Raw genomic sequence first — 11,591 nt, 5'->3', positions numbered from 1 at the left:
AGGAATTAGATATTGAGCCGCAATCCTAACATAAACAACATGCAATTCGATGCCTCAATAATTTAGTTGATGGCTTTTGGCCGGAGGTTGCTTTTTCTGTCCTAGACATATATGTGAGTTTTAGTTCTTCACTTGCAATTTTGATTTTGATTTTCCGTTCCAGTTTCAAATCTGAGTAATTGAGGTTATGTTTTTCAGAAAATCTTTGTATGAAGAATCAAATGTTGACAACCATCATAAGCAATTGGCTGCTTTGATTTTGTCAAAGGTAAGGAATTAGGTTAAGCATTTTGCTATGTTTACCATGTAAGATTTACTAGTTTATGTTTATTGTGATTCTGTTTCCGATTTTCTTTTACTTGGGGAAAATGCTTGAGTCCATTTTATATGCGGTCAGAGCGGGTCACTTTTTTGACATCTCTGATGATTCACTGTATGCTGATACCGTTCGTTCGGATGCTATTGATAATCATACTAATTCTGATTCAAAAGAAATTGTGGCCAGAATACTGAATCGGTACTAGCCTCTACGTACTCTTTCTCATCCAATCCAATACCTCAGTTGTCATAAATTATAGCTTTCTCAATATTTTTTTCTTTGCAGGTCTATAATGGATGGGAAATACCAAGAGGTTCTTGGGATTGCAGTAGAATGTCAGAGATATGATATACTCAGTGAAGCAATCCAAACCAGTGAAAACATTCAAGGAACTCTCTCATATTGCTTCAAGCTCTGCATCTCGTGTACTAATCTTAGGCAATATAGAAGTGAGGTAAGGCTTTGCGTCAAGCTTTGTCTTCTGTTCTGTGTTATGCTTCCTTAAAAAATAGAATATAAGTATTTTATTCGCGCTTTTCATTTACTTGTTTGTCTATTTTTGCAAAATATTTGATCTAGGAGACTGATAGGCATATACCCTGCACAGGTGCTTCATCTTCTTGTTGAAATAAATGAAAGCTGTGCTAATCCTGATCACCGGAGCATTTCCCAGTGTCTGATGCTCCTGGATAATGCAGAAGGGCTTGCAGACATTTTAAGAAGGCTTGTGGACTCTGAAAAATATCTGACCTATATATGCATATTATTAAGAGCAATCAGATAACTACTAAACCACTCTTTTCAAAGGAAAACAATGGTCATTTACGAGTAAACAAATAAATATGGAATATGGGAAAAATAAGCTGCCTCACTTGTCATTAAATCGCACGAACTGTAAAGTGAACTCTTTTATCATCTCTCCAGCCAAGATTCCTATGACTCTTGTCATCCTCTGCCTAGGTGTAGCTGATACGAGATTCCTGACGTTAAAGTTCAAGTGTGGGTGGTGTTATGCTTATGCAAAGTTATTAAGTGATGAGTTGGTTATTATTGTGGAAATGTCTTAAGAAGTGATAATTAGTTGACCAATAAATTTGGGAAATGAGCAGATTGTATCTTTTGCCCAACTATCGGTGATTATAAACTGTGACTTTATATCCAGAAATTGTGATTACTTGAAATCTATGCAACAGTTATTTGAAGCATCTGTTTGACATTCTTCATGGTGTCTTAGTGATGGATCCGCTTGAATCCTCAAATATGAAAAGAATGTGACAGCCAAGGGAAGATACTTGTACGTGAGAGGTGTGAAATGAACAAGAAAGCATTATCAGATCCGAGAGATACTCAGTAGTGATGTACCGAGGGTTGGAGTCTTGCTTGGACAGTTTTGGACATTGTAAGTTGATAATGGTAGTCTTCTGTCCAGTGATTGAGAGACAAGGTTGCTTCCTTTCTGTGAACTTGAGGACTGCCAAACCTCAGAAATGGTATTAGATGAGTTTGACAAAAAGTCTTATAAGAATGTGCTAGATCTGTTAATATGCTGTATGGACTTCAAGGTTTGAAGCTAATTGAAATAAGAGCACCTTGTAGCTGTCCTTGTAGGATACTCAAATCGAAGTTTTTGTTTCATTTGAAAAGGTAGATTTGAATTATACTTTTTATTGAATTTTTTACTTGCATCTGGAAACATAAATTAAAAAAAAATAAATAAATAAAAAAATCTGTTAACGGGTTTTAACGGGTTCCAACGGATAACCCGCAAACCCGCCGGGTTTAGCCCACGAAACCCGTTAACTTAACGGGTTTTTACCGGGTCAGCCCGTTAAAAACCCGGCCCGTTAAGAACCCGCACCGTACCCGCACTATACCCGCACGTTGCCAGGCCTAATTGGAGGTGTGCAGCAGACATGCTATTTATGACATCTATTTTATCGAATCAGTTTATCTTTAAAATTGTAATGGGGATCTTTTAATGCAGGTTGTTCAACACGGGGCCTGCTTAGGTATTGGCTTATTTGCTTTAGGAACTGCAGATAAGGAGATTTACGAAGACCTTAAAAGTGTGCTCTGTACCGAAAATGCCATTGCCTGTTCAGCTGCTGGTATAGTATGGGTCTGCTCATGGTTGGAACTGGCAGTGAGCATGCCATCGAGATGCTTGCTTATGCACATAAAACAGAGAATGAAAAGATCATCAGGTATTGATAAACCAACTGAACTAGTTTTCCACTTGTGCCTTGTTGCAGTCTTAACACTTTCCAGCTATGTATTTGTAATTGTGTTTTGTACATACATCGTAGGGGGTTGGCAATGGGGATTGCCCTTACAATTTATGGAAAAGAAGATGATGCAGGTGCTCTAATTCAACAGATGACAAGTGATAGGGACGCCATAATTCGGTGGTGGCATGTATGCATTGGGATTGGCGTACAGGGGAACATCAAACAATAAAGCCATTCAGCAGTTGCTTCATTTTGCCGTGTCAGATGTCAGTGATGATGTTAGAAGAACTGCTGTACTAGCACTCGGCTTTGTCATGTACTCCGATCCGAGCCAGAGCTGGTTGGTTCTTTTCTCGATTTCTTCCTTCCTTACTTTTCCGTTTATATGCTCTCCCTTTCATCTTATCAATGCCTTTGTATCCCTAAATTTGTATGTGTGAACTGCAGACCCCTGACATTGTCTCCATGCTTTCTGCATCGTATAATCCACATGTTAGATATGGCGCTGCTCTTGCAGTAGGCATTTCCTGCGCTGGTACAGGCTTGAGTGAGGCCATATCTTTGTTAGAGCCATTAACTTCGGATTCAGATGATTTTATACGCCAAGGTGCACTGATTGCATCGGCCATGGTCATGGTCCAGATCAGTGAAGCTAGTGATTCTCGTGTAGGATCATTCAGGTACTATGTCATGTTTTAATTGCCACTATTCTCTTCTCTTCTCTGCTATGCTCTGCTCTCTGCTCTCTCTCTCTCTCTCTCTCTCTCTCTCTCTCTCTCTCTCTGATATATACAGTTGCAGTTTTAATAAACATTTTCATTAAGTTCTTACTCACTTTTCCCTGTTTTATTTATTTATTTTTTCCCCCAAATATAGGCGGCTTTTGGAGCGAATATTCTCAGACAAGCGGGAGAAGAGACAAACACAAATGGGGGCAATCCTGGCTGCCGGAATACCTGATTTTGGTGGCAGGAATGTCACCATAAAACTTGTGTCTGAGACGAAACATGACAGAGTCTGTGCTGTTGTTGGCCTGGTTGTTTTCACCCAGTATTGGTACTGGCACCCGCTCATATACTTTTGGACCTTGGCATTCTCACCAACAGCCTTTATAGGACTGAACATTAACCTGAAGATTCCTAGGTTTGAGTTCATGTCGCTTGCAAAACCATCTCTGTTTGACTATCCTAAACCTTGTCCTGTGCCAGTGGAGGCTGAGCCTTCTTTTGCTATTTTAACCAACCCATCTAGGGTGCTGCCAGCCCAAGAAAAGTACATCCGATTTTTGGAAGGAAGTAGATATCTTCCTATCAGGCCGTTGTCTACAGGTTTTGTATTACTGAGGGACCAGAATTCCAGTGAAGTTGAGGAGAATTCCAGTGAAGTTGAGGAGTTAGCGTGTTTGGATGTACCAGATGGTAACAATGATGGTTATTATGCTGAAGAGATAACTAGTCCAGGTCAATCGAATGTGGTGAGAGTATTGGTTTGGAGTCACATACTTTTGAGAGACAAACTTAGGCTTATCGATTGGAACTATGTTCTTGGAGAGGATACCGAAGTTGTGGCCAACCATGTGCAGCATCATAATGAAGCATGGGGATGTATTAACACATTCCTGTTGATTGAGCTAATATTTCCTATGTTTTTAGTGTCATCTCTCCTGCATTTTACTTAGTTATTCTTTTAACAATATCATTTCTAACTTACTTTGTTGTAATTAGGTACAAATGAGCTCCAAACACAGGAAATGAGCTAAGAAGAGCTGGAAATGAAAGAAATGAAGGCAAGGAGGAAATGTGGCGCAGAAATGATCAAGAAATGGAAAAATGAAGTTTTCCTAATCCTACCAGGAAAAGGAATCCCAGTTGAAGTAGGAATCCTAATGCAATTAGGAGTGAGCTCGGAAAAATGGTGTTCAGAAATGAGATATGACAGAGTCCCAATTGGACTAGGAAACTTGATGACACTAGGAGTCCTGGTGGTGCTAGGAGATGCTGTGGCTTCAAGATGGCTCAAGATTGTTCAAGAAGGTTCTAGAATGCACAAGGAATTTCAGCAACAAATGAATGGGCTTTGAAATTGTCCAATTGAGAAGCCTGACCCAAAGTTTGAAGCATATGACTTGCACATGAGTCACTAGATCCTTCCATGACGTTTTGAGGAGTCCATGGCCCATTCTAATTGCTTTTTGCCGTGAGAAATACAAGGAGTATCAAGAAGATTTCGGCAATTACATTAAGGGATTATTTTCGGATTTCTTTGGATTTTATGAGAGAAAATAGAGGAATAAGTATTGAATTATGACTCTACATACAAGGAAGCCGAAATATGGACTAGATACATGGAGAATTCGGCCAAGACTAAGGTGACTTGCTCTCTAATTCAAATGAAATTTTCTTATTGGTCGGATGATGCAAACTTGGAGAATTCTTAGGGAATTAAACCCTAGTCCGTGCACTATATAAGGAGGGATACAATACCGTGAAAATCATCATGAAACCCTGAATCAAAATCGCAATCTCTCCCCTTTATTCTCTTAAAGTTTCGGCCTCTCCAAGTGTTCAAGATTTTGAAGCCGTGAAGCAAGTTCATCCTCCATTCATTCATTCTTGCCGTGAGCCTCATCAACATCCACCACCTTTGAAGATATTCTTGCGTTCTTGAAGCTCCTTTAAAAGTGTAACCATGAACATTAATTCTTGTTTTCAGTTTTCTTTATCTTGTAACTTAAAAATCAAATTCTTTAGCGTTCTTTGTTTTTGGTTTTCTTGGATGTTGCGATTTCATGTTAGATTAAAGTATATATTTTGATGTTTAATTTCCAATAGCCTTGAAGCATGAATTCGTTTTAGGATTTTTAGATTTATAGTTTTCGAAATCTTTATATGTTCTTGAATGTTTGTTGGCATGGTTTTGTTCTTCAATCCCATCTATCATGTTTTCAATTTCTTTAGTGGACACTTTAGGTTTCGAATTGCATGATTGAATCCATAATAAGATGCTAGCGTCCTAGATCTTGTTAATTAAAGTGGAAAACCTATAATTCCTTAGGTAAATCAACAAAGAGAATTGCATGCTTGATTAGCGTTCTAACTTGTGTGTTTTTCTTAAATCAATCAAACTTTCAAAGTGCTTCTTGCGTTAATTGTGTATTGTTATTGGATTGATCACTCACTAGCTTTGCATGATTAATAGGGTTAACTATGGTGCATTCATCTAGTCAATTTAATTAAGGAAAGTAAAAAGAACTTATGCATGCGTTCATGGTTTGTTCTTGATTGATTTCATTCAAGTTGATATTTTGATTCAAAAATTATGATTTGTAGTCTTGAATTCGTGTTAAAGGTTGTTAATTTCATCAATGCATCTCATCAGTTCATCTCATCTTGATTCTTGGTTGATTGGTCATTGTAATTAGTTAGTTAGATAATAAGTTAGTAAATAAAACAAATTTCGAAACCCCTTTTAATTCTTTGTAAATTTCGTAAATATTGTATACTTGTGATTAATATTCTTTCTTTGATGCTTAAATGACAGGAGCACCCTCAATCCCTGGATAGAACGATCCCTACTTGCTATATACTAACAATTGTCAACAGGGTTAATTTTGAGACTCATTTCGAGCCCATCACCTGTATCACCTGATTCTAGTCCCGATGGACATTCTGAACTTGCTTGGGGAAATGGAAGTAAAAGAGATGGTGTTGGAGGCCCGGAGGTTGAGATTTAGAGGGCATATCATTGGAGTAGCTGAGAAGGATATGGAGCCAGTTATACCCATGCCAGGAATTGCTGCGTCATTACTGATTGATAATTCTACTGACTTGGCGTACTTGTTGGAGCCCTATTTGAGAGATGCTATTACTGTGATTCAGATATGGCAGCAGTACAGGAGCTGATCCAAACTTCCAGCACCGTAACTCCAATCGTAAACCAGACTTAATATTCTTTTTGTTCCATTTCTATGTTGTGATCTAGTCAGGTCGAGTTTATTCTTTCCGTTGGACTAATCATTCTTGCTACTTGTCATTGCTTGGAAACTGTTCTCAAAGTGTACTGTTGGAATTCTCAAATTTTTTACTCTCCTTGAAGATTAATAGTTGTTCAATATTTTGGTCTTATTCAACATCAGACCATCCTTGCTGAAGTTGGTTTTACACTTGATTACTATTCTTTCGGTTTTGTTAGCTTCTGGGCTCTTGATTTGTGGTTCTATCCACGTACTTGTCTTATCAGGGAATCGATGCTTTATTACATTCCTTTTTATGAGATGACTCATATCTTTATTTCAACTATTAAATTGTGTTGACAATATTTTAGGGTTTTGCCTTGAAACAAATACTCGATTCGGCTTTGGTCCTTTTTATTTAAATTTTTTTTTTATATTTGGATGACCGAAAAGAAAATGTTTACGAGGTAAAGACAAAACGACGTGAAACATCCCCTCCCGGCTGATCCAAATGGAACGTTGGCCACACAGAAAGGGGTAAGCAGTAGAACCAAACCTTCGAATTACCACAATTATAGACTAAAGAAGCTAGACGAACAGTTACAAAATTTGCTTCACGATAAATGTCTGAAGATGATATGATGAACTTTGTCTGCCATATCTCTAATATCTTGAATCAAAGTCTTGAGATACCAAGGAACAGACACAGAACAAAGAACACAGTCAATGACAAGCTTAGAATCCGCCTCCATGATTATATGGTTGAAACCTTGAAGATAAGCAGTATGCAATGCTTCATGTAAAGCTATGGCTTCTGCTACTAAAACATTAGTAGATCCCAGCATCCTGCAAGCTACTATTAAGGCATTACCATGAATTACGAATAAAAATCCAATAGCTGCCTTACCGTTCTTAATAGAGCTATCGAAATTAATTTTGACAAATTGGTTCTCTGTAGAAGCTTTGAATTATTATTTTTTTGATTAGTTCATCTTGGATTTTTATAATGCGGAGAACGAGAATTTTAATCTCCAGAGTTCAATTGGTTACTTTTCTCATCCTACTTCTCTCATTTAGACGGTGTATTCTAGGCCAGGACAGGTAAGATTTTATCTGTAACCGAATCAGGGCCCGTAAACTAGTTACACGCTGGGCCGGTATTGGACATGCTTAGATTTCATACCGACAGTGCCGAACCCGATCGGGTTTCGAGTCAGACCCAGGCCCAAATCTAGGATTGAACAGAAAATAAAAACCCAAAAAAACAACCCTTCAGAGTTTGCAAACTGACAGCTTTCAAGTCTCAATATTGTGTGGGGTGGGCAAAGGTTTGTTTGTTTTTTGTTTTTTTTTTGTGAAACAATTCCATCGTTCCAACCCTATGAATCAAATTATCATTTCAAAGAGAATAAGAAAGAAATACAAAAATATATAACATTACAACATTCCATCATTCCAATCATTCCATAATCCGTCAAGGCTGATCTGATTCAATAAATCAAGCAAGAAAAGAACAACACTAACAAGCAACTGAAGACAACGAAAAAAAGGTCGTCTGTATTAAAACTAAAAGAGTAAAAGGCATTAGGCAGTCTGCAATTCTGCATTAAGTCATCAAAAACAATACACAAGCACAAGCAGTCTGCAACCCTACATTACAGTTCACACATCAACTAAACTACTTAAAACTTAAAAATGCAATACAATAATACTAGATGCTCCAATGGTCACACTTCAATCATTATAGTTCATTATTAAATAATATAAACTCATAAAGTCTTTTCAACATTAAAAGTTGAAAACAATTGAAATGAAACAATTTGAAGGACAATTACATTACCAGCTGCAAAACACTTTACCTTCCCTACAAACATTCTTTCTAGATGCAGTGCTTTCATCATATGCAAATATAAAAATTATAACTTAGTTAATGTCTCAAATCTTAGGCCTCGTTTAGTTCACGGAAAGGAAAGTAATTCATTTGTCTTTTCCATGGAAAGGGTAATGAAATTTCCCAACAACTTTCCATTCTAATATTTGGTAACGTAAGGAAAGTTATCAAGAAAGTTGTTAAAAAGTTTGTAAATAATGTACTAAAAAATATGTTGTGAGTAATAAATGCAAGAAGAGAAGCCGCGCTTCCTTGTGGGACTTGCGGCCATAGACGCAACATCACTATCAATATGGATAGTGGAACCATCTCCTAGTGCCTCAGGAGCGGCGTTACGTCCAGTATTTGGGACATCAATTCTTGCAGGCACAATTTGCAGCAGGTATATGAGATCTCGTCATTTTAGCAACATCAGAAAATGCATCAGGCAGAGTATATGCGATGTTTTGGAGCTCGATTATTCTTCACACTTCGAGTTAGGATTATGCGGTATAGGGATCGAGAGGAGACATAGTGGGGACAGACCACGACAATTCTTGTCATTCCTACTAAACATCTGTGTTCTTATCTCTCCCTAACGACAGGAAGACTGTCTCATTAAAGTGACAATCTGCAAATCTAGCGGTAAAGAGATCGCCTGTTAAGGAATCCAAGTAGCGGACGATAGATGGGGCCTCATATCCAACATACATTCCCATTCGTCTCTGTGGACCCATCTGACTACGCTGTGGCGGCGTGATAGGCACATAAATGGCAGCATAAAAAAATGCGTAAGTGCGAGATATCAGGCTCGTATCCAGTCACTAGATGTAATGCATAATAAGGTTGGGTGGCAATGGATCGTAGACGAATTAGCATCGTTGTGTACAGTATTGCATATCCCCAAGCGGAAATATGGGAGATTAGTGCTCATAACCAATGTCCGTGCTATCATTTGTAGAAGCTTAATGGTGGCTTTCGTGAGACCATTTTGGGTATGAATTTGAGGAATTGGATGCTCTACACCAATCCCCAGTGACATGCAATAGTCATCAAACATTTTCGATGTAAACTCCTGAGCATTATCAAGTCAATTTGACTTAATAGGGTGGTCCAGGTAGTGAGGCCATAGACGGAATGAGTATCTGAAAGGTTTACAAGATGGTTGAATCAGTCCATAGATATCCTCTTGGATTCTCTATATGAACCGAATAAGTATTTTTCAATCCTTTGGGTAGGACTGTCTCGATCCTAATTTCCCTAAAGAACAGGCTTTGCAAAATGAGTGAGGTGACTTAGAAGCAACCAATGAGGATTTTGGTTGGGCTTGAGCATCTAAAGCGCTATTAGAAGCAAAATTTGTGATTGATCATCATATCACGACCAACATGCCCCGATTGATCATGCCAAAGCCAATATGTGTCAGAATCTAAGAGATCTTCTCTTATCACATTATTGGATTCAATTGGTTGAATAGTAGTGATGTAGAGTCCACTATATTGATACATAAACTTCTTTAAGATGCGCTTTCGTCCGCAATCATTAGAGGTAATGCAATGGAACTTTTTTCAGTTCTCTATATGCCTTTCCGAATGAAATCCATTGGTTTTTATATCTCTAAAACTCAATAAAGTTCGATTTTCCTTAGGAGCTTAAAGAGCTTTTGCGACGTTAATCAAGATGCCATTTGGCTAGAGGAATTGGGCCATTCCATGTCCTTGAACTAAATCTGATAGCCCAGCCATTGTAGTCACAGAGGAATATGTAGGCAACATCTCCAAGAATAATTGCATATGACGGAGAATGGTGTGCGTAGTCGTACCATCTGCAAGACATTGTAGTTCTCCAGAATCTATTCCTAAAAGAAAAGCTCATAATTAAAAAGGAGTCATAATGAAAAGAACTTAACTTTTATTAATAAGCCAAACGAAATTACATCATTATCTCTTTAACCAAAGAAAATCTAATCCAATGAACTAGCTAATGAAAAACAATGGCAGTGGTCTAACTTCTTTCGGTAACTCGAAAGAAAATGTGACCAGATGAGTAGAGAGATGTCGGTAGAGCGAGGCTCACTTAAGTACCACTAGTTTCAAAACGTTCCTAGACATCACACTTACTATGGATGAGCCTAGTTTGAAGGAAGACTAAACCATTGGCATTTACTACAAAAATAATATGGCAATTGTCTACATCTCTTTGAAAAGAAAAAACTTAAACAAAATGGCCAGTCTCTTGATCTTAACCTTTGAAGTCTTCAATCTTCCTTGCAAGATCGCCATCTTGATCTTCTTGCTCCATGTAATTTGCTTCCCTTGCTTCATGATACATCTTGTATGCGTCTGCAACATTCTGGGATGCCTTGCTTGCTTTTCCCAATGTCTGGACTCTCCATACCGAAGACAAGCATCATTATGGTCAGACTCCCTTGATCGAAGCACTTTAGGGGCGCGCTCAGGATTGTTTTTACTCTTGGTGGCGTCACCACCATTGTAATACCTTGAAAATTCAAATTAATTTCTAATGACCTTTCAGAAATGATTTCGTGGTCGTGGGCACAAATGCCAAACCCAGAGATGACGTGGAATTATTTTCAGACGAATTTTATTCGAAATGCAACATTTTTGGGGGGCCACGAATTCGAATTTTTATACATTAGGATTTTGGGAAAACTTCAGTCATGGAAGTTGTAGAGCGCGTCGATACAAGTTCGTGCATATGCGGAACGCAAAAATCGGAGTTCGTATGAAGAAGTTAAGGCTTTCGGAAAAAGTTATTATTTTTGTATAAAGGACAGAATTGTGCAAAAATTGCAAAGAAGGATAGATTTCCAAAATTGGAAACCCGTCCCTCTTTCTCTATCCCCAAGCCTGGTAACTCTCTTCTCCTTCGACCGGCGATTTCTCCACTGTTCGGCCACCGCTGGCCATGCCACAACCTGAAATAGCTTTACCTCATCCTCCCCTTGAAGTTTATGGTGGCAATCGAGCACGAAACGAGCCATGGACGGTTTAAGGGCGGAAAGAAGTGGCGACGCTACTTCAGAGGTGACTCTTGGAACTTCCGAGTCCGGCCACCTCAGGCGAAGTTTCTTGAAGGCTTTTGAAGCCGAGGGCGTAGAAGCTTTCTTCTAAGGTGGCTTGCAACGATTCGACTCATGAAGATCGAATTTTGAAGATTGGGATTCTAGGGTTCATCGGATTTCAATGCTTTCGAGGTAAA

General features: G+C 38.5%; 1 pseudogene; it reads left to right on the top strand.

Moving 5' to 3' along the window:
- Positions 1 to 352: 352 nt before the first annotated feature.
- Positions 353 to 5,280, top strand: LOC133737406 (26S proteasome non-ATPase regulatory subunit 1 homolog B-like; annotated as a pseudogene).
- The last annotated feature ends 6,311 nt before the right edge of the window (positions 5,281 to 11,591 follow it).

The sequence above is a fragment of the Rosa rugosa genome, chromosome 3 (assembly GCF_958449725.1).
Source record: "Rosa rugosa chromosome 3, drRosRugo1.1, whole genome shotgun sequence".
In the NCBI taxonomy this organism is placed as follows: Eukaryota; Viridiplantae; Streptophyta; class Magnoliopsida; order Rosales; family Rosaceae; genus Rosa; species Rosa rugosa.
This window is presented reverse-complemented; position numbering and strand designations above follow the sequence as displayed.